The sequence below is a fragment of the Haliaeetus albicilla genome, chromosome 16 (genome assembly GCF_947461875.1).
Source record: "Haliaeetus albicilla chromosome 16, bHalAlb1.1, whole genome shotgun sequence".
Classification (NCBI taxonomy): domain Eukaryota; kingdom Metazoa; phylum Chordata; class Aves; order Accipitriformes; family Accipitridae; genus Haliaeetus; species Haliaeetus albicilla.
Window position 1 is genome coordinate 7,271,238 of NC_091498.1, and position 23,035 is coordinate 7,294,272.

Below are 23,035 nucleotides of genomic sequence, written 5' to 3' on the forward strand. Positions count from 1 at the left end.
TTCCCTTCTGGGGAGATTTACTAACATAAATTAAAGCTATAGAAAAACTGAAGATGGGGCTAAAATGAGTTGAATAGAAATAAAAAATAAAAAAGGTTCATAAAGTTCATGTGTGTCGGAAAGCACTGGGATGGCACCTGCCACCTGTAAAACAAGAGCAGCTGCTGGGCTGGGTCAGCTGTGACTCCGTAACGGGCTGGTAATTTGCAGTTGCCACCCTATTGCCACAGAGGTGTAAATCTGATAAACTCCCTTGGAGGCACTACAGCCACACGAGGTTATATCAGCTGCAGAGGAACAAGTTAAGGGTGATTAGCTGGCTCCTGTGAGGAAGGATGGAGAGGTAATGTCTCTTCCTTAAGGGGATGCATCCTCCGGGAGGAAGAGTATTGCATGGTGTTTCTGGAGTGGCTCTCCTTAGAAGAGCTGTTCCCAGCAGTTATACTTTGTCCAGGTGAAAACAGCTAAGGGATTTCTTTACTCAAATTTGAGGTCTCTTGGCATCCCATCTGGGGTGCTGGTCTGAACTGGGAGGTTTCTGTTGGGGGGATGTCAGGGCTAGTAGGGGCAGGACAAAGTGTTCTTGTGTGTATTTGAACCCATCAAAAATGTGTTGACTCTTTGAATGTTTTAAAGAGGAAAATAAAGTTTTGGTCATGTTTAAAGGAAAAATGCCTTCATTTTGAAGATGTGGAGTGGTTAACTTTGGAACAAAACAGTGCAATGAAAGGTCAGGCTAGAACCAAGTGCAAAAATAGAGTTGTAGATATCTACAGAAGAATGTGAAGCTTTTCTGAGTTGGAAGGGAAGTCGAGCTGGGTGTTTAATTACCTCCCACAAACTTGCCCATAGTGCTCAGGTATTTCCTTCATGACTTTCTCAGGCTAAAATTAACAAAACCTGAAGAGAAACCACTCTTCCCCACCATTTCACCACGCTGTTTACGTGAGAAAATTGGCTGGGGCACAACAGTGTCACCACTGTAGTCTGGAATAAGTGTACATTTCTTCTGGAAGTGAGGATCTCTGTGGGAAGTTATCCTGCAAGAATTCAGAAGTGTTTCTGGCCAATATCCTTCTGTGGAAGAGTGCGTGCCTCAGTTCCCACTTCTGTAAAATGGGGTTAAAAATATTCTCCTTCCCTCCCAGGAGCATTGCCACACTCCCTCCACAGCAGTTTGTAAAACACCACAGATTTTTTTCCTCCAGTGTGAAAATGCTAAATAAAAGTAAATTGGTACTGTTTTAAATAATATTTTAAGTGCTTCATGCTACAGTGAATGACTACAAATAACTATGAAAACATATTATGGTAAAGATTCACAGTTATGGTCCACGAGCACTCCAGGCTGGGGAAGCTACTGCTTTTCAGCACTGGTGGCCCACCAGACACTCAAAAACCTGCTGAAATGGGTAAAAGAGATCCAAGAATCACCTAAGATCTTCCTCGCACCATACGAGTAGACTCGCCAGCAGCATGGGCTGGATGTTCACATCTGATAGCATGCGTCCTACAGTAATGACTCAGTGTCTAATGAGTTTACTACCGTGGTTTGTATCATTACTAAGGTAATCCTTTTTAATTCAAGGAGCGTTTATTAAAACCAAACCCTTGCTGCTTTTGCAAACCTGCTTTGAATGGCGCCGTTTGCATTCAGAAACAGTAAAGCAAGGAAGGGTAAAACCATTACTGCCAAACTGAAGATTTTTTTCATAACCCTAAGGCAGCGCTGTGCTGTTTTTCTGCTGAAGAAAAAGCCTGCAGTGTTGGTTTTATTATGTATTATGCAGGTTTTAGGTCTTTAAAGAAGTTAAGGGAAAGTCCCCGATGAGGTGTTGGTTGCCTTATAGTCTCCATGGAATATAGTTGCTTTTTGATTCTGCCTGTAATTCATTGCCGTAGATATGGTCTGCTGCCTTCTTGTTTTGATCTGTCATCCACCTGTGGGGATTTGCTGCAAAGTTAGAAAATACTTTGCGTTTGTATTTGCATTAATCAGAATTCAGAATTATTCAGGAGATAGGAGGTGGTATGCCAAAATGTTAAACTAGCAGTTAAATTTTTTTTAAGTAAACAGGTGTAAAGGCAGAAATGAAGTGTGTGAATATAACAGAAATCCTCAAATCCCATTTCTTCTGAACTGGAAATAAGACGTTGCTGGCAGTCGGGGATGTATCTAGCCTGTCCTGGGAGGCTTCTGGTTGTGGATGTGTCAGTCCTGTCAAGCACAAAACCTATCACAAAAAAATCTAAGCTGGACATTGTTGTTTAGGGTTTTGCTTTTTTTTTTCTTTTTGAACCCATTCTTGCCATCTTAAATTAGAGCGATACCTTCCTAAGTGAACAGTAGGTTGGTCATGTACTTTAATAATTTCTAATGCAAATCAAGGTGATAAACATGGTCCTTTTTTACAGAGATAAGCATGTTGAGTTCTTCCCAGGCGAAACAAGGCTCCTGGCTGGTGAGGACTCTGAAAGGACACGGGGACAGAGAGCTAAAAAGGAGAAGATGTTTGTGAGGGGTGTGGGGAGAGCGCAGGGACTGCTGCCCTGGTGGTGAGCAAAAGGATTAGGTTTTGGGAAAAAAAAAAAAAAAGTTCGTTTTGTTCTTTTCTTGAGAACAATAAGCCAGGAAAGAGTTTGAAGCTGCTGAGGGTGCTTGTTGCAGAAAAATAGCTTTGGAAAGGTGTTTGCCGAAAGCCACGTCTTTATTTTGGTAAATAAATGAGGAAAGTCAGAGGTGTCCGTCCAGTCACAGCAGTGGTGGAGATAGCACTGCCTGAAGCCTCCCTCCACCGGCATGCAGAGAGCAGGCTGCCCGCAGCCTGGAGTGGGGAAAAGGAGTATGGCAGCATCCTGAAAATACACATAGTTTCATGTGAATGGAAACTGCAGCTTTTGCATGCCTTAGACCTTGAATAACTGAATGAATGTGAGTGCAGGGAGCAGGGGGTGTGTGGGGGTTGGTTTAGAGAAGCTCTGAGACTTGGTACGTTTCTTTCCTGCCTTTGCACCAGGTCTGTGTCAGAACAAAAATTGCCTTTCACAAGGCAGGAGACACGATCTGGAGTGGTCATTTTGTCCCGCCTTGCTAGGGAAAATATTTTGAATATTGTACTTGGGAAGCTGCTTTTGGTATATGGTCACGGATTATATCTCTATTCAAAAGTATGCTGTTGCATGCCTGTGTGTAGGGGGTACCTGCCCATGTGCCATCATCAAGACACCTACTTGAAAAGTGGTATTTTGACTCAATTTCCATCTCCATTTCCATTTGCACTGGGGTGGCTACTCTGTGCTTGGGCTCTCACCGTGAGGAATCGTCCCTAGTGCCGGCGAGCCCGTTTGCGCTGGATGGGTGTGTGCATGTGTAAGAGTGAGTGCAGGGGATGTTTTCCATTTAACTGTTATTTCTGGCACTGCTGCTTTTTCTGTAATCACTGTGGAAACTGTTATGCTTGGGGGTTCATCAAGGAAACACTGTAAGTTCTTCTAGGGAGAAATACATTAAGCAAGTGGCTGTGATACTGGTTTCATAAGGGCTCACTTTAATTGGGAACAGTGTTTTCAGGAGATTTTTACTGGCTGTGTTTCTAATGGAGCTGAGAAACAGCTAAAGTGAAATGACAGAGAAGAGCGCCCAGTATGCTGGAAAAGGGGCAGTTTGATGTTTGGACTCTGGTGCTGTACACAGCACCAGATGGTGGTGTTTCAGGGAAAAAAAAAAGTCAGATTTTCTTTTGAGAAAGAAAAAAAGTTTGAAGATAGATGGAATCTGCCTGCAGAGTAGCAATGGTCTGGGCCCTGTCTTAGAGAAATACGAGAATTTACTGATGCAGGTCATTTATTGTGAGGGGTTTTTTTAGATACATTAACAGGTATCCTACTCTACTGTGGCCACAAAGAGTAGACCGGCATGGCATTGCCGCATGGCCGAGGCTGCATTTGGGGTGCTGACGTGCCATGGTGCCGAGATGTGTGAGCACCTCCTGTGTGCCGTGGCGTGGGGGGAGGACTGTGGGTGGGAGAACCCTTGGACTCGCCGCTGGTGGAGGAGCCGCCTCCAGCTGGGAGCCGGCTCTCGCAGTCTCACCCTGGCTCTGCACGCACAGAAGTTTCCGTGCTACACCTTTGTGTGCGGTGAAGCACGCCTGATGTGCAGGTGGGATTTGGGGAGAAAAGCCTACAGTACGTAACTGCAGGGAGAGGATGGTGTGCAGCTGGAGCGTGCGCTTCCCATGCCATGCGGCCCACGCACCCGAGGCTGTTGTCGTCCCGTGTTCAAAGACAGTGGTGAGGACATTCATCTGCTGCTGCCAGCTCACCGTCGGTGCTGGGCGGTCTTCTCTTACTGTAATGTATTAGACAGTAATAGAGTGATATGCACGGCTGTGCTTAACCAAGCAGCATGGTATTCCTCACAGATAATGTGACATTTCTGCATGGATATGGTTACAATACTGCTCACAAATCAGGAAGAAACTTCTGGAGAGCTTTTAAAACTCATTTTGTAGGTGCAGCACAAAGCAGAGAGGTCCTGAGCACTTGCGTGGGGCTGTGAAGCACTGGCATTTTGTGCAAATATTAGCTATTAACCCTCACGAAACTACAGTTTGAGCTGTTAAATTTCCCCAGTTTCTCCTTAGATATAGAAATAAACCTAATATTTCTCCTCTGTTTGTGCCTGACATGCTAGGGGGGTGTCAATATTCCTTGTCAAGCAGCTGATCTGACCCAGTCCAGAGACTGAATCATGCCATTGCTGTTGGTCAGAGCCCAAGGACCTGACAGGCTGGATCACATCAGGTCACCTTGCTCAGCAGCCTGTCTCTGAAGGGTGCAACAAGCTTTGCAACACATCAGCTGTGGGATAAACTTCTTCCATTCTGGGCATTCATGTTTGTTGTTGTTAACCACTTATTTATGATCAGAATAACACCATCACATGCTAGAAACTGCACATACCACAAAAAACTGGCCGCGTGGTCCCAGCTTGAGGGAGCTTACCATTGAGGGCAAAACTCAGAGGGAGAAGACGGGGGAAGAGAAAGGGTGACGGTGGCCAGGCGGTGAGGTGTGTTTGCTAGCTTTCATGCATGCCCTGTATTTTATTTGTGGTACTTAAGAGTGCTCTTTTTCATTGGCATTTGTGGAGAGGCTGATACCGGAAAGAGGAAAGGAGGTTTTGTCTATGCTATACATATTTGATGTTTTGCGATTATGCATTTTAATAATTACCTTAGTAAGTTACTCAAACTCGCCTCTCACTTTATTTTGGGATCTCTGGAGGCATTCTGTTTGCTTAACACTCTTGAAGTCTTTACAGCACTCAGCAAATGATTTATTACTATTGATTTATATGGCACCCAGTACAAGCTTCATGGCAGCGGGTGCAGAAATTATGGTTCTTCCAGGACCACTTCACCCACCATTGAAACAGAGACTTCTCTGATTAACAGGAGAGTGGAGAGTGAGACGGACAGATTCATACAATTTGATGACCTCAGTCATTAATTATTTATTGAGCTTTTAATTTTGCATCCATCATTCTAGCTCTGTCTCCCTTGACTTCCCAGAGTAGTGGCATGGGAGGTAAAGTATCAACAGATACCTTTAGAGGGAGAGGTTTGCAGCTTTGTTTAGAGCAGCACAGCTGTGCCTGTGTTAACCCCTGAGACTCCAGAAAGGTGCTAATATCTACTTTGGCCCTGGGTATTTCAGGTCTTCAGAGACCCTTAGTTTTAAGCCCGAAAAGCTGTGTTTTCCCCAGTACTATGAGCTGTAGGGCAGATGATGGTGTTAATCCATCCTGGGCTTGGAGCTGGTGTGTGCATAAGCCTCTTCTTCCTCCAGCTGTGGACAGAGAGGAGTTGCCATTGTTTTTCTTGGCATCCCATATCACTCGCAGCTCGGCATGAAAACTCTGCTTTCCTTGGGTCTCGTGCTTCAGGGCTTTGAGCAGATGTCTGCAGGTATCAGGAGGGCAATTTTTCTAAATGCACAAGGAGCTGAGGATGTTTTATCTTGTTTTTTTGGCTCTTTCCCCCTCTTTTTTGAAGGATCAAGGGTGGCCTCAACTGGCAGAAGGACACTGAGGTTTAGGATAATCTGGTGCTATCAAGCGTCAGCTTTCATGAATGTGACTGTTTCCTTCTTTGGCTGTGTTGTTTTGCTCATGGATTTGGGGTCACTGTATATGTGATCCAGGAGGAGATCTCTGATGAGGTACCTGTGGGATTTTCTTCTTCCCTTACAGCCAGGGGCACTTATGGGATTTTCTTCTTCCCTTACAGCCAGGAGCACTTATGGGACCTCTGCACACCTGATCATTGCCAGAACCTCTGGGATAGATGGGACCTTGTGTGTAAGCCCCAGAGCTTCTGAGTCTCCTACACTTGTGCTTGTAGTTACTGGCTTTCATAGGAGCCACCAGAAAAATGTGCAGGAGAAAAGATGATCTTCTGCTCCTGTCCAGCCCCCAGCTGAAACTATGCAAGATCTGGGCATGGTGGAGTGCACAGAGAAGCAGTCTGGGACCGAGCAGACCTGGTCCCTTTGCTTCATCCACTGAAAGCACTAGGTCCCTCAAGCTCCCTGATGGCTCCAGCTGCTATAATGGGAGCAAGAACGGTCGTTCATCATTTTAGGGCAAAAAAAGCACAAATCATTGAGGAGTCTCTATTAGCTGAACAGATCCTCCCACCAGGTTGGGATTATTCCTAAAAGGTCTGTGACGTGGGAAATGAAATGGTGAATAAGGAGCTTTTTGTAGTAAAAGTGCTTTCCTCCTAAGCTGGACAAGTGAACTGTTGAGTCCGGTTCTTCCATCCTCTGCTCCTAGAGGGATCCTGCATGACCCATCCATGTGCTGGACTTGTTCCACAGCCGACTTCAGGCTGGTTCAGATCAGGTGCCAGTGCCGGGAACAGCACTGCAAGGCCCCCGTGCAGGGAAAAAATGTCAGATAACCAAACCTCTTACCACACACTTTCTTTTCCTCTTTCAGAGCTACAGTATTTTATTGATGAACTGGGCTCGTTTGCTCCGAAAGATCCACTTTTCTCTTCAGTCTGTTCTGCTTGGTGCTGTGGAGAGAGCTGATGGGAATCGCCACAATAAAATTTTAATTAAATGCCAGGCAATAATTTGCAGCGAGTAAATTGCGGTACCTGCAGTATGCTGTTGACATCTGTTCACAGACCCAGAGGGCCATTAGTGACTTTGAGAACCAGGAGAAAAACGCAGGTCCACTTACCTTGTTTTTTATTCTTTCAGTCCAGGGCAGAGAGACCTATTATGTTTAATATTTTATAGCAGTGCATTGTTGCCATCCTTCCTGTGAGTCATTTTTCCACAAGAAACCCGTGCTCACTGCGTTATTTAACCCCTTTAGAGGGTTTAAAGGTGGATTGTAAATCTTCTGCAGAAATGGTCTTTTATATGCTGTGTTCATGCCACTGCATTGCTGCACAGTGCCAGGAAGCAAAAGCTGCTTTAATATTCAGCCATCTGCATGCTCGGGGGAAGGCCGGCAGCGCACCGGAGACTGGCACAGACGTCCCAAAATCACTTGGAGGCTCAGGCTCAGGTTTGAAGCTCTGACCCAGGCTGCACTTCTCTTGCGTGGTGGTGTATTCCCCCATGTCTGAGTCTGCTGGAGCCCAAAATGGAGATGATGATAATGAAAATCTGCATCCTGGAAGGGAGTGTTCCCAACCCGATAGCATGAGGATGTTTGTCGAGCCTTGAGATGTTTCTCCAGCCTTGATATGTTTCAAGTGATGGGATGACTCTTGGGGGAGGGATTTCCTAATGTTCATTCAGGCCTTCCCTTTCCCTGTTTTGCCCCATCCCATGAAGATCTATGTGCCTGTGCAGGTACCTTTGGACTCTTACCTTTCACATGCTTGCAGACAGTTTTGTCACCCCTAAAACATCTCCAGTGGCTTTGCTAAATAGTACCTTGAGGTCTTTCCAGGTTTTAGTTTAAGAAAATGACTTGCTAATTGTTTTGGAGCATTCCTTGTGTTTTCTCTGTGTTTCTGACCAAAGAACCTGGACCTGTGCACAATTATATGTTGTTTTACTGATTTTCAGCAGAGCTCCTGCTATGCAGCCTCATAGGTCTGAGGACAAAAATATACATGAGTTTCATTTAAATAACTGTAGTGGAAACTTTCTATGGAAAGAAGATACCCCAAAAAGCCCCTGAAAGAACAAAGTAATTGCCTTACAGAATGACTTCCTTTTGCTGCATTGTTTTCCGTTTGCATCAGCCGTTTGTCTCCTTTGGGCTGTGCAGTTGTGGTTCTTCGGTGTGTCATCCAGCAAAAGTACAGCAGAACTTGTGTGCACAGAAGAGAATTGCTACTTTTTTTTTTTTTCTCTCTCATGAGGCGAAAAACCCCCAGCTGTGCTTTGTACAAATTGGGTCTGTGACATAAGTGGAATTTAAAAATTACAATTAGTCTTGGATGCTCTGATCAAGGTTACACTTTTGTGTTGTCCTTCAGATGAGGATGTTGAAGAAAGTGAGTGGTAGCATAGAAATTGCTAATATGTCAGAGCTTCTTGACCAGTGAGATGAAAATACTGTGGCATTTCAGCATGTGCAATGTGGAGATGTGCTTCTGTTGGCCACGCTGCAGCAAAGAGAGTTCATATTGTCATCGGGTAACTTTATCAGGTTGCTAAAGCCTTAACCCCCCCAAAGGTTCTGGTTTCTCCTTTGGACCTCAGGGCACAGACCGTTGCAGGGAACTGCAGGAGGTGTGATCTCTCCCCTTGCTGCTGATGGGGTGGGAAGGTTGGTGTGAGCTTTCTGGTTGCTTGCTCTTGGGAGGAACCTGGATATTCATATTTTGGAGGCTGGAAATTGAAATTTTTCATTTCACACTTCTGGGAAGATTAAGCAAAGATTTTTATCCAAATGAGTCATTAGTACATATGTTTGGCCATCTTATTTTTTACTGAAATAACTGCCTATATGATGTTTTCTGCTTGGAGATGGAGGCCAATGTTCTGCAAGAGATTCTGTTTTCTTTTTTACACTCTTTTCTTTAACTGATTACAGCCTATACTTAAGTCTCATGAACTGCTGGTTCAATCTCAGTTCATAGCCTCACTCCACTTCCTTTAGTTCGGCAGAGCACTTTTACTCTGCAGAAGTGTCAAAAAGTTAAAAGTGCCTAATGCTTTCTCGTACCTGTGACTCTCTTTGCTTCTCTTAATGATTTCTAAAGGCAAAGGTCATGCCTTTTAACATCTTGAAAAACTTCTAAAATACCATACTGAAGTAAAATAAAACCAACGAGCACCAGAAATGTGCCACATGAATAATTTTTCTGTTGTTCTTGATACGCTGTTGATACGGCTGTGGGAAAGATGAATGAATAGCTGTAGAAACGGCCATAGACGCTATTTCATGCTTGACAGCAGATATCTTTTGAGAACATTGTGTTTATAATGTGTATACAAAACTTGGGAAGCGGGGGGCTGCAGATCTCCTGAGGGTCTTCAAGTCGAGACACCACCGTGCTCGTGGTGCTGCAGCTATCGGCTGCATCATCTGGGCTGGGGAGGCAGTTTGGTGGGTCCCTGCCAGGCTGGAGATGTTTGAGCTGCCGGGCTGAGGAGGCACGTCCTGTCCCCTGCAGGAAGGTGACTAATGGGGTTGCATCCCACCCTTTCATACCACCTCTTTGCCGAAACACTTGGTTTGAACTTGCAGTAGCCTGCTGAGCAAATGCCCAGAAGATGAAAATGACAAAACCTTCTGGTCTCCTTGGTCTTCAAGAAGCTGCCTGGAAGTTCATAGTTTAATTGATAGTGAGCAACCTTATGAGAATATGGAGCCTGATACGCTCAGAGGTGTACATTTGGAGGAGAATCCAGAGAAATTTCCTTCTCAGCTGCTAATCACTGATTTCAGAGTGCCGTAGACTGCTGGACTTGTTTTTTCTTTTTATACTTGTTTGTGCCTTGCAATATCTTGTGCTAAAAGTGCATCTCATTCACCTCAGACCACAGCTTCAGGCTTCTGCATGGCTTCTTGCTTCCTGCCTGGGAATGTGAAAATAAATGGTGATGGTGGGTTTAGAAGAGGTGCATGGAAAACAAAGAACCAGCTTGGGGAGATTGAGTTTCCCCAAAGCAAGAGATTTGTATTAAGTGGCAGGCTGGTTTCACCTGAAAGCACCAGCTCCCCATGGATGAACAAAGTTAACCCAACCTGGCAGTGTGGTCAGTCCATCATTACGTGGGCTGTAGTTTAATTCCCAAGAAGATGACAAGAAAGTCTTGGTTAGGCATGATCTTAATCTTGACATTGATGTTAATTAATCCTGATTCATTGTTATAAGAGTATGAGGCCAGGCAGGAAATGAGCAAAAAGCATTACTGAGAAAAAAAAAAAAATCTCTGATTTCACACTTCAGGGTGTGGGGAGAGAAAGCTTTGAAGATGCTGTGTTCTTGCTGCAGTATAATATATTAACATTTTTGGTTTTGGCTCATGAAGTACTCTTTTCCCGCACCCTTAGAAGCATCGGATGTAATTAAGCTCAGAAGCAATGGCCCTTTCCAGCTCTTTCCTGTCAGCAGGGTGAAATAGCACATAAATGGTGGATTTTTTTTTTCTTCTTAGTGGGTGAATAGCCACTACAGAAATTTAGTTCCTCAGTGCTGTATTACCTCCTGAGAACCAAAGCTTTGCTAGTACCTGTTTTCAGCTGCTAAACCAAGACCCTGGATGCTTTCAGTTGCTCATTTAATTGGCTGCATTTTGTCCTGTAAGTCTGCTCGGGATGCAGCACTGGTGGGGGGAGATGGGATGAAATCCTGCCAGCAGCACTGCAGAAACCCACTACTTTGTCAGAAAGCAGAGCTAGACGGTATGTTATCACCCTGTTCAGAGTCATTGCAGAGGAGACTTACTTTGCCAGACGTCTCCATGCTAGACTAGTTGTGTGATTTACAAAGTTGTTTTCTACCCCAAATAGAGATTTTTTCATCTAAATGGTTTTGCAAGCTTTTATTCAACAAGAAAGGAGAAGCACCAAGGCCCTTCCCTGTCTGAAGAGGGTGGCCAGAGCAGTGAGCTGCCTGGTGTATCTGGTAGTGCGACCGTCTTCCAGAGAGAGGTCATAGGAGCTCTGACCCTCCTTTGGCTTAGGAAGCACAGCTTGGCTGGGATATGAATTTTTAACTTGTGTTCAAACTACTTTCACAGAGTCATTGCCTGGAGATAGAAAGCATACAGCCTTGTTAGAGAGGGTGATAACAGCTACTTTATCTCAAGTGCCTGGACTGCTGCTTTTTTTTTTTTTTTCCTTTTTCCTTTTAATCTGATATTCTTTGTTCAAAACCCAGAAGGGGCAGATGCCTCCCAGTTAAGACTGATGTAGCTTATCAGCAGAAGTCTGCCTGCTGTTTCATAGGATGCTCCTGAACTAAATTGGGGTAAAGGCTGGAGATTCAGCTTGTCAAAGACAGTGCTAAAGGAAATCTGTTTAGATGTTTATGCATCAGCAAGGTGGCAAGGCCAACATTTATTCCCATTGGCATTTCAGCTGCTCTTTGTGATTAGAGATGCCCTGGAGAAGCCTCAGCGGTAGAGGAGTGACACAACAGTAATACTCTGCTAACGCCAGAGCAGTTTTGCACTGGCTAGCATCACTGTGTGCTTCTGAAACACTCTCTTTATTTTTTTTTTTTAACTTTCCTATTAAAATGAAAATTCACTTCCGTTAAAAGTATCTGTAATGCCTGTTCTGGCCCTGAATTTTCCTAGCTTATCTACAGCCAGGTGGCAGCGAGGGCTTGATGATGCTGGGGGCTATCAGTGGCTTCAGTGAGCCCCTTTTGTTCTCTTGAGATCATTGGTGAAGATCTCTGCACAGACCATAGACTGCCTGTTCACTGGGTGTGCAGAGGGAAGATTTTGTGGCTTGGTGGTAAGGCTGGACCAAACTGTCCCCCTGCCACTCGAAGGAAGCTGTAAGACCCTTTGCCAGCCCAGGTGAGGTGCCTGTTGCAGCCTCCGCTGTGGCTGTCAGCAACCTGCCAGACTGGGAGAGAAGCTTATTATAAATCTATTTTTGCACTCGATGAAAATTGCTAAAAATATTTGCTTTCACTCATCAGCCATCAAACTCCTGCCCTCCAGCACCATCATTATTCTGTGCAGGTTACTTCTAATGAGAAATTAGTGCTCTAAGCATTTATGTTGCAGTCTTTCACCTGCAAACAAATATTTTGCATGCCATGTGGGAAGGTAGATTTGTTAAAAAATAAAACTGTTTTGAGATCCTATTATGTACTGCCACAAGCAGGACATTTGCAAATATTTGAGTGAGACCTCTATTGAATATACTTTAATATTTCCCCAAGTAGAAGGGTCATTTTGAGATTACGCCACTGGACAGGGCTCTTCTTTTATTGTGGCAGATCCTCTGTATGACATTGGCACATGACTTGGTCTCTTCAAGTCTCTGTTTCTTCTCCACAATTTTGACGTAATAATACTTCTTTCCCCTACCTGGTCTGTGTAGATAGACAGCAGTTGGGGAAGATGGACTGCCTGTGTGGGTCATGTGGTAGATGGGGCCATCGCCTCAACTGTTATAATGTAGTTAATTAATTAACAGCTGGGTTATGCAGGATCAATTGGGCAGTCATTAGGTTGATTCCTAAGGTTTTTTTTACCCTTTGAAACAAAGAAAATTCAGACTTCAAGGTAAAGCCACCTCCTCCATGCCTCTTCCTGATGGACAGTGCCTTAACTTTTCTCATCTAAATGTTGGAGAGCCCTCAGCTGTCCATCAATTTCTATCTCAGTGCTTTTCTTCCCTTAGTCAGGAGATTCTTCCTAGTGTCTAACCTGTGTTCTTTGGTGCAATTTAAGACTATGACATCTTGTGCTACTCTTGACAAGCCAGGAAGGTAGTTTATTCCTTTCTGTCGTGTCCCTCTTGATGTGTTTGAAGACCATTATGATGCCTCCCTGTCGTCTTTACTCTTTGGTCCAGATGAATGTGATTTTTTCAGTGATTTTTCAGTCTGTGCTTTCTTGATCTCTGATCATTCTTGCTATCTGCATTGGGACTTTCTCTACAACTTTATTGAAATGCAGTGTCTGTTATCAGAACCTCGGTAGTGCTACATAAATTAAAAGTTCCCTTTGTGTATCTGGTGAACAGTACACCTCTCTATGTATCACAGTGTGATGTTTGGTTTTATTGCAGTATTGTGACTGCGTTCAGCTCCTGTTCAGTTTGTGATCCATGGTAATCCTGAGATCCTTTAAAAAAAAACAAAACCAAAACCTTTGTGAGCTGATATTTATTTCCCTTGTGACCATGTCATTGATTATTCCTGTCTTAGCACTGTTCACCCATCATTCCTGAATTGTCTTTTTCTTTTTCTCTTTTTTTTTTCCAGACCATTTCTACAATTTATCAAGATCATTTTGAATCCTAATCCTGGCCTCCGAAGTACTTGCAGCCTGTCCCAGCCTGGTATCAGCAGCAATTTTAGTAAGCATACTATGTTCCATCATTCAAACCAATTACAAAGATACCGAGTTATGCTAGAGCTAGGACACCTTGGACACGACTCGATACGTCTTTCCCTTTGGCAGTGTGCATTGTGGCAGCATCCTGCAATGCTGTATTTGCCTTTCAAAAGGTACGAAAGGCAATGCAACTCCCTTGGACAATGAGATTTGTATCCCAAAGCAAGAGATTTCATCAGCCCCTTTGAAGTTTTGTCATGAGAAATAAGTTTATTTACCATACTGATGCCTGAACAAGACCAGTTATGTGCAGGGCCAGGAGTCTGAAAGAGTAGAAGCTCTGCTTTCTTGGAAAATCAGCAAGTCGACTTTTTCCTATGTATTTGTTACAGTTTTCTTTTTTCCTTCATTCTCAATGGAAAACCCGCCTTCTGTTCGCACCTCATAGCTGCCCTTTTGCTCAGCAAATACTTGTTTATTAAGGAGTGTTTGGGGCTGAGACCCAGAGGGAAGAAAAGCAAACACGATTTGTTTCATGACTTACAAACCGAGAAGGCAGTTGGGGGTGATGGTGGGGATGTGTTGGACCTGCTGGGGGTGGCAGCAGGTATGTGTCTGAGTAGATGGTCTATGTCCTTTGCTTGGATTTTTGCCCTCTGGCTCAAACACTGTGTTTCTGTATCAGTGAACTATCACATAGGTTCATTTTGGTGGAGATAGTGAAGGGTGTAGTATTCCAGGATTTATGAATTTCCATGGGGTCTGATAAATGAAGCTTTATAGACCAAGCTTATATTTATAATGCAAAGGGGCAGAGCCAGATGCTGCCTGTGGAGACCGAAGATATAGTGGCCAGGCCCTGTTTATGTCCCTGTAACTGTCAGTGTTTAACAAATAAGAAATGAAAACAAAAACAGTGAACAGACCCCAAAGGTAATTAGTTGCAAATGAACTCAGATGAGAATTAGTTTCTTGTTTATCTCTCAGGAGGAGTATAAAGCTGGGTTTTGTTGTCAGCTGCACCTAAATCTATATGTGTTTGTCAGAATAGCTCTTGATTTCAAACCTCGTCTCCTCTGTGACATCTGTTTGTGGAAATTTAAGCTTAAACAGGAAAAATAATTTCTACTTGCTTTTCACCTCAGACTTCACAGATGTGATAGTGAATTAGGATTTCCAGCACCTGTGTCATAGGGCCAGAAATACTATTCCCATGTTGCAAATAGGGAAACTGAGGCACAGGAGGCCAGTATTGTGTTAGGCTCATAGAGTGAGCCTGGATGAGAAACTCTGATTTCTAGTCCCCTCCTCTGTGACCTGTATGTCTTTCCCAAAGTTACAAGAATTTGAGAAGAAATGAATTTCTGTGAACAAAGACTTGCAATCTGATATTTTCAAGGACTCTAACTACATAAAACTGATTTACTCTGGGGGAAAAAGCCTTAAATATCACTGTAGAGAGTACATAATGTGAATGATTTTGTATTTATTCATTGCATTTCACTGAGTGGATGAAACCTCTCCTGACCATAATGGAATTATATTTGGATGTGCTATCTAGTATGGTGGTGTTAAAAGCAGGTGCACAAAGGGAATTCTTTTTGGAGAGCGGGGAAAAAGGCTTACAGTACCAGTAAATTATCCTTACTGCTACAGTAATCCTAATCAGATTAATTAGGATTAATTTATCTGTCTGGCTTTTATTTATGTGAAGTAAAAACAACATGTCTAAAGAATTATGTTTAAAACCTTTATGAATTTTAGTAATATTTTTTACGTGTTTCATATGGTGCAATGTATAATGAATAAATAAATCTCTGGCTGGTTGGGCTTTTGGGGAGAATTATATTACATCCAGCATTTAGAACCATCCATTAGTTCTCCATCTCCTCTTACATCTTTTGTTGTCAGTAAATCCCTCTCCTGTCACCTTTCCTGTATTGCCCATCTGTAGGTGGCCCAGCTACCCCCTGTGCTAATGTCTTCAAGTTTCTTCTCTTCTTGCAGCTTCTTTTTCGAGAATTGTACCAAATTTCTCCTCTGGCAGCAGCCTAGTTCTGCTCCTGATCATCTGGTATAACCAAAACCCCACGTCTGTGGAGCATCCTTGCCCCTGTCCTACACGTGGCTTTTTCCCTCTGGAACAGTCCTTCCATAATTTTCCACTTGTGTGTCTCACCAAAAGACATATCTTTTCTCACTTGCGTATGCCGCTGACTTTTCCCATCACTTTTTTTACTGCTTCTTTCTCTTACTGTTTTCCATTTCTGAAAAGCTGTTCAGATTTTCACAAAACAAAACTGTATGTCATTGCATATGTGCTTGCCCATATGTATCCATGTATAGAGAAGGTTGCAGAACAGTATCTGTCAAATAAGGTAATTTTCCATCAGATTCATCCCTCTATTCTCATTTCATATTTATTCCTTGGAAAACTTCAATCAAAATATTAAGATGGCTTTGAGTTTTACAAGTCTGAAAGACCAAAAGATATTCCTTGTAAAAATAGCTGTGTGGATGCTATGACCATTACTTTATGTCTTCATCAGTTAAATGGGAAGGTTTGATGTTGTGGAGCCACAAGCAGAGGCCATGTGCACTGGCAGAGGCTTCTCTGCCGAGTCTCTTCCTCATCACTTTCAAACCTCATGTGACTACTGTTTTCCCTTTTGGTTTAATTCAGCTTTCAGCTTTTCTTTTCTTACTTGGTTTCACAGTGCCACGAACCTCTGGTGTTTTTGAGGTGTATCCATCACGTTTGATCTTGCTAGGATTCAACAATGTCTTCATTGATGAATTTTCCCATGTCCTTTCACGAAAGGGCAAGGAGCACAAGGAGGTGCAGAGTGGACACAGCACGGCCTGTGGAGAAGTATTTGCTCTTGGCAGAGATTTTATTATCCGCGAGGGTTTTTAGTGAAACACCTGAGGATGTGATGTCCTCTCAAGTCCTTGTGTCAGGAGTCAGCTGGAGCCTATTTTGGGGAAAGGGCACCCCACGGTGTTGGTGCTGGGGGTGCATGTGTGCAGGGATGCATGCTGCTGCGAAGGGCTGTTTTCCTTTCCATTACTTTACTGGTGCAGAAGGGTGTACTGGAGGTGCCACTTCAGGATACGTCCTCAAGTCTTTGCATCAAGGCCTGGTTTCACAGCGGTAATGGCATTTCAAATCAAGAGTCCACATTGCATCAGAGACTGTTTCAGACCCGTGGCTGACTGTCAGAAACCAAAACCCTTCTGCAAAGTTAAAGGCAGCTTTTTCTTTTCAGTTTTTAGTGGGAAATATGCTGTTATTTCCAAAATCTTCTTTGCCTCATCTCTTTACATTCCTCTCTTCAAGCCCTGGCATCTTATTATGTTGGCAGTGAGGCATTAAGACCAATTTTGGACTTCCTCCCCTCCTTTTTTTTAGTGTTTTCTCTCAGCGTGGTGCCATGCAGAAGTTCTGGTGCAGGGTGTGAAGTGCCTTTCCACACAGGAGTGTGTATCACTGCTCTTATGTCATCCTTTACCAAAATAGAGAGGCGATGTTTTTCAACAAGGTAACACACACTCTATTTTAAGCTGCTTCTAAAAATAAATTCCCGCACAAGCTGGTGTTGTGGCAGCAGTGTTTTATATTTTAATTGGGGCTGTTTTCTTAGGATGATTCATAGAAAGAAGATGAGCTTTACTAGTTTTACCCTGGGGTGAAACAAGGTAGGTGAGTTGCTGATCGTACATGAAGGTCTACGCGGTCGTGAGGACTTTTCCGATTAGCTCTGTGGTTGCTGGCTTTTCCCCTAAGGCTGAAGTGTCATGTTAAACACTGGACAAACTCTTTCTCCTGGAGGTGTCTGGTAGCTAATACAACACATTCTGTATGTGGACAGTGTCCCACAGTGCTTTGGAGAGTTGGTGGCATTGTCACATCAAATGAGAAATAATGACTAAGGGAAGTAATGAGGAAAGAGATGGTTGCTCTGGGAAATAAGGTGGAGATTTAAATTTTTTGCGTGTGCTCAGAGCTACAAGGAAGAAGTACAAGACCCAGAGATATTGGGTGAAATGGAGGAAGGCATTGCAGAAGTATCTAGAGAGCAGAAGATGACTCTCCCTTCCCACAGTGTCACCAAATATCTCCACATCTTGGGGGGAACAGCTTCCTTGCTGTAGCTCACAACATGTGGGACAAGTTTGTTCTTTTTAACATTAAGAAGAACAAGTCTTCTTTGCTGAGCTACTTCATGGTCACTATTGCCCAGCCAACCATGTGAGCAGGTCACAAAGAAAACCTTTGGCCTCTTGTCCAATGCCAAGATGTGTCATCTCCTGGGGTTAGTGCACGCTTAGAGATTATTTAGGAATGAATGTGAAATAAGGAAAAAGAATGGAAAGAATTGAAGGGAGCAGAAATGGCTCAAGTACCCCGAATAGACTATTGAAATTACTATCAATAACAGTGGTTCTTGTATGTCCGTGAGAGTGGCAGGATCTCAAGGTTGTTGTCTTGAAGTGTCTTTGAAAGGCCAAATACCTCAAGAACAGTGATCTCCAGCCTACCAGCTTTGGGACAGCAATACTGAACAAATAATCACCACGCTGAAGGTATGCCATCGTTTGCTCTTCCTGTTGATTTGGAGCAGAGCAGCAGTAGGCTTGGTTGTGTCTGCTCGTGGTCCATGTCAGCAGGTCTCATAGGCAGTAGGTGACCCAATGGCCATGGATTTGCCACCGTGGGCCTAAAAGAGGAAGTGCTGCTTCCTGTAGGGTGTTCGTATAAGCGATCTAGGATCGTGGAAGACGTAAGGTCACCTTTACTCCACCCAGAAAACTTGCTTTTGTGCTGCCAGCAATGTGTCTAGCACTAACAAACTCCCTGCTAGAAGCCAGGTTGTACTTGGCTCCTTCCTCTTGCAAGAACCAGCCAGTGTGTCCTGTCCTCTTGCTGGTGCACCTCGGCAAAGGGAAGCACAAGTTGAAGAAGACCTGTTTGCATCTGAAATGCCCAGTCGTGTTTCAGGGTGATGTTGTACCAAACTTGATGCATGCAAGAGAAGAGCCTGTCCCACAGAAGTTGCAAATGTGACTTTTCTTCTCCAGACCTGTCCTGTGGTGCAAATGTATTACAAAACATTAATACTTCATGGAGAGACATAGAGGAGAGTTATTACTTAAAGCGATGACTGTACTGGTATCCTTGCGTACCACAGATGGCCAAAAAGCCCTGGCCATGTAGAGATGTCCACATCTCACTGCTAAACAACAGGAAAGCAGATCACAGAAATGAAAGGTTGTATGATGATATACATAAACCCACAGTCTGATCCTGTTCTCTTTGAGGTCAAAGCCCTCTCGGTATCAGAGGATTGGGTGCTAGTCTGTAATCTTCCACCTCCTCTCCTTCTCGTATGACTATGCCTTTCAGAGCTTGACAGCACCCTCAAGACCTCTTGCTTCCTAGAGTTTTCTATGGTGGCATTAACCTGCAGCATGTTGCAGTGAAGTAGACAGTGATCCTCTTTCCCTCCTAGAAGAAGTGATGAGGCTTCACCACACAATTCAAGGGAAAGATTGCTGCATGGGAAATGGGAGAAAAATATCATTGCTTGCTTACAGCGTGGTTCTTTAGAATGGAAAAAGAGAAGCTTATGATAAGAGGAGGCAAAACAGGATGTCTGGGCTCAGCTCTGATACTGGCTTGTCATTCAACACTTTTCCAGGATCCTGTGTTTCAGCTGTAATACAGGAATGATGCATTTCTATTTTTGTGGGGGTGTCTGGGATTCGCTCGTGTTGGACTTGGGATCCTGGATTAAAACATGCTGCTGGATAAATTCGTTGTGTTTCGAACTGGCAGTAGGGATAGGAGCAGAGGGTCAAATTAGGCCTAATTCTGATCTTATTTACTGTGCATTTCAGTAATGGCTGCCTCAAAGAGAGCAGTCACCCAGTCCAAAAGCAGTTAAAGAAAATCAGAATTGTTATCAAGGCAAAAGCATGCAAGGCAGGACCTTTGCTGAGGCTGAGCAGAGGCGTATTGTTTTTACTTGCAAGGATACAGGCTTTTTAACCTGGTGTTTCCTTCATTTGTCTTCATTAAGAAAATGACAATTGGAGTGAAAATGAAATACCCCAGGGAAATAAAAACGTTTCAGCTCTTGATTAGATCTGCCCAGCACTACAGTGCAGCCCTTTCAGAGAAGGTTGTTCCTTGTGTTGCCTCACGGTGGAGGGAACGAGATCATCTGCAGAGCATCAAAGCCGGTGAGCGGGTGAGATAATGAAACCAGTGAAGAAGTGGGAAGAACCCCCGTCTCACCTGCCTGCACTGAAATTTTTCATAGCTCACCAGGATGTGGGGGGACATCAATGGCAACGTTTGTGCCCCTGGTGCTGCTTGGTCAGGGGTTGAAGCGGTGCAGGGACTGGGGGAAGTCCCGCTGCTGCCGCCAAAGTGTTAATCCCAACATAATCGTCTCATTCTCTTTCGGAGAGGAGTTTCTCCGTGGCAGCCTGCAGGGCCGTCGGGTAAGACGCGTGATTGTGTGTTCTGGCAACCACTTTGCAATGTGAAATAAACACCCTTTCGTATAATAGCATTCATTGAGCATTGTGCCTGGGAACTCATCATGACACATGTCAGCCCGGGGCTGGGGAAGCTTCCTCCTTTTGCAGCTCAGCAAAATATTTATGCAGTGTCTTCTAGTAAACCAGTTCCTCCATGCTGCTGGGGGAAGCGGCTCCAGAGCTGGTCTTAATGGCTGACCTTGCTCTAAGTCCCTCCTAAAATAACGAGTGCAGCTTGGCTCTGTTCAATCTGCCAGCCAGATGGAACAGCTACCAAATTTGCTTCCCTGTTAGGTTTACTTTTTAAATTGCTATAATAGCCCTGCAGATTTATTGTTGCTTTAAGTAACTGGAACATAGCTTTAAAAACAACAGCCCGCATACCCAGTCCTCAAGCCATGCACTGGGGAGCTAATAGGGAAACTGCAGGGGCTGATGGTTGCCTTGTGTTGAACTTTGAGTCTCGGGTACTATGCACTCTGTGATTATTAAGCCCTGCAGTTGCTAAGAAAAAAAAAAAATCTTTTTTTTTTCTTGTTTACAGTATTTAAGAATAACATTTTAAAAATCTTGGTGCTACAGAAAAAAAAATACAAATTTTGCCATTGGCGGATAGCCAGATGGGGGTACTGGAATGTCAACTAGTTTGCAAAGAATAGAAATACCTCTTTTTTTTTTTTTTTTTTCACTTTGACCTTCAGCACCATAGGGTCTCTATGACCAGAGAAAATTATGATGGTTTCTGGCTCCTGACCATTGCTGCTCATCAAAAGTCGTTCCACAGTGTCACAGTCAGCCTCTGCAGACCGCAAAACCAGTTGCAGCTAGAAAGTTTGTGTAAGATGTATAGAAGGCTGATTGAAAAAGAAGCATGTTTCCAAGAATTCTCTATGTTTTGGTTTGTGTAAGGTCTAAAATTTAAAGTATGTTTCTCTTACCCCAAATAGGTCTCAAGTAGTAATTGTAGGTGGGGAATTACAACATATATGGCTGGTTTTAGGAAGGGCCCACAAAGATCTGTTCTTGGCTTGTGATCGTCAGGGTATTTCTCCTCGAAGAGCAAAAACAACAAAAAAAAGTCCAGTATTTAATTTTGTAGATGCAGGGTTTGGGCAATGAAGCTAGACAAAGTAAGCCTAGAAAAAAGGAACAGAATCTTAGCAGAGAAGAAATCAATCACTGGAACATCTTAACTGAGAACTGCTTCTTCTACCACCATTTGTAGTCTTTAAATCAAGACTGTTTTCTATGTGCATAAGAGACATTGAGGCTCAAGGACAAGGAATGAGCTTGATGCAGAAATGTCTGACAGGTTCTGCAGCCTCTGTTTAGCAGGAGGTCAGGCTTTATCATTTATCATGCTGTCTTCTGGTCTTAACATTTGAGGATCTCTGAAGACCATGTGAGATTGTGGCATCACATTTTGAAAATTAAGCTTTTAATCTTGCTGGAAATGTTTATTCCAAAAAATCAAGGGCCTTGACTACAGTATAATTGTTTTCTTGAAATTCTCTATGTGTAGTGCCCCATAAATGTGAGCATGAATGTTGTTTGCTCTTCAGTCTAGGGCTAAGAATAGGAATTCCCCAAACAAATGCTGGACTAACTGCACACCAGTTCATTGCTTTAGGACTTGGCATCACAGAATAGCCTATGGAGCCCCCGCAGGCCATAGTATTTGGTTCGTGAGCTGTGCAGAAGCTCACGGTGAAAACAAACAAGCTCTTGTGCAATTATCATGCAGTTCATGTATTTTTAATTTAACACTTTTGCATCCAGGCTTGAACTTCCCTCTTTTTTGGATGATCTTTTTTTTTTTATTTCTGGGATCCTTCTCTTAAACTCCAGGTTTGGTTGTAAGGATGCCACTTACTTTTGCTGTGGGAAGGGACAGTATCTTCCAAACTGACTTTTAGGAGAAAAAAAAAGGACCAAAAAAAAAAAAAAAAAAAAAAAGGCAGTGAGGGAGAAAGCATGTTTCTCTCTTTTTGGGTATGTGGTCAGATTTCTACTTGTCTGCCCAAGTGTCCTCTCTCTGCAACCAGAGCAGGGCCATATTTATGGCTCTCCTCCCCCACAGTCCTGTTGTTCATGAATGAATGCAAAAGACTCAAAGAGGAAAATTTTGCAAAGCAGAAACCCCAAGGTCGTAATTTCACGTTCCTCAGAAAAGGGCTCCTACCCAGATGGCCAATTAATTGCTTGGGTTCCTTCAGCTTTGGACCCTGTTGGGTTTGGGTGAGCAGGTCTGATAGGCTTTACGAAGCTCGAAGGATGATTCAGCATCTTCGACCCCGGCTCAGATCAGGTGGTTGCGTCTCCACCACTCTTGCAGCACCACCTTCTGGTCTGCAGCCCGGCATGATGGAGGAGCCATGGGTGATGCAGCGAGCGTGTTGGGAGGCGTGCACAGAAGTGCTCTTCACTAGCTGCAGCCTGGAAGTGGAGGAGTGAAACTCCTGGGCGGCTTGTGGGCAGCTACCGAGGTGGTGGAGGAGTTGGGGGGAAACCTAAGCAACCTTCATGACGTGTTTTTCTGCAGGGCTTCCGAGCCCTCCAAGTGCTGGGCTGTGACTGGGGTGCTGTATGTTGCGCACCAGTAAGCCAGCATGCACAGGAGGTGTGGGACCACATCCTGCCCCCTGCTGCGGGGCACGCCCCAGGCACCCGGAGCCTGTGATCGCAACCGAAAGGAAACGTGCAGAGAGAATTACTGATCTTGCAGACTGACTTGCTGAGCAAGGGGTGAGCGGGAGAGAAAGCAGACAGTCTAGTAGCTACCTGCCCTTTTATACCACGCCACGGGGGACACGTCTACTGCTGCACCTCATTTTCCCACCCTGGCGGCGTGAGAGCTGCTCATTTCTTTTAATGACTTGCTCTTGCAGAAGTTGTAGCATTATTGATCTGCAACAGGGCTGGTGTGGCTGAAAGCTGGTCTGGGTGTTTCCGACTGTATCAGCTGGTCTATTTA

At 44.0% G+C, this 23,035-nt stretch overlaps 1 protein-coding gene across 9 annotated transcripts in view; it reads left to right on the forward strand.

Annotated features, from left to right (window-relative positions):
- The window catches only part of HIVEP3 (HIVEP zinc finger 3), a 274,785-nt gene that overhangs the window by 161,361 nt on the left and 90,389 nt on the right, over positions 1-23,035 (forward strand). For all 9 annotated transcript variants that reach the window (XM_069803395.1, XM_069803400.1, XM_069803401.1 and 6 more), the window contains one exon: positions 13,440-13,534. The gene's annotated coding sequence lies outside the window, so the exon portion shown is untranslated. The remainder of the gene's footprint in view (positions 1-13,439; positions 13,535-23,035) is intronic.